The 514-nt window shown below is 49.6% G+C and overlaps 1 protein-coding gene across 2 annotated transcripts in view; it reads left to right on the top strand.

Annotated features, from left to right (window-relative positions):
• The window catches only part of acap3b (ArfGAP with coiled-coil, ankyrin repeat and PH domains 3b), a 76,136-nt gene that overhangs the window by 54,051 nt on the left and 21,571 nt on the right, over window positions 1–514 (top strand). The window lies entirely within an intron of this gene.

Below are 514 nucleotides of genomic sequence, written 5' to 3'. Positions count from 1 at the left end.
GTGGTACTGGACGTGAACCGGAGCCGGGTTAGGGTGCAGGAGCTCTCCAGGTCCTAGCGCCGGCCGGTTTTAGCTCGCAGCTCGGTGGGTGGAGACCAGCCCGTGATCTAGTGAGAGCAGCCGGTGAGTTAGAGGGCGATGAGGGACGCCTGCACGAGCGGTTTGGAAAGGCACGTATGAGAAAATCCGCGATTAATGCGTCAAAAAAATTGTCGGCGTCAAGTACATGTCGGATTAACGCGTTTTTAACGCGAAAAATCTGACAGCCCTAATATTTATATATATATATTTCAAAATACACACACAAAACTAAAACACATGTGTTGGGGATATCCCAGCCAACTTTTAAAATTATTATGGGATGTCCATGACCTACACCTTGCTGGCCAACTGTGAGATTTGGTGATTTCCACAATATAGGAAAACATGTGGCGCAGTGGTTAGCGCTCTTGCCTCACAGCGAGAAGGCCCCGGTTCGAATCCCGGCTGGGACCTTTCTGTGTGGAGTTTGCAT

This window comes from Oryzias melastigma, linkage group LG5 (assembly GCF_002922805.2).
Source record: "Oryzias melastigma strain HK-1 linkage group LG5, ASM292280v2, whole genome shotgun sequence".
NCBI classification, from domain to species: Eukaryota; Metazoa; Chordata; class Actinopteri; order Beloniformes; family Adrianichthyidae; genus Oryzias; species Oryzias melastigma.
Note: the sequence above shows the minus strand (reverse complement) of the source record. Positions and strands in the feature narration are given on the sequence as shown.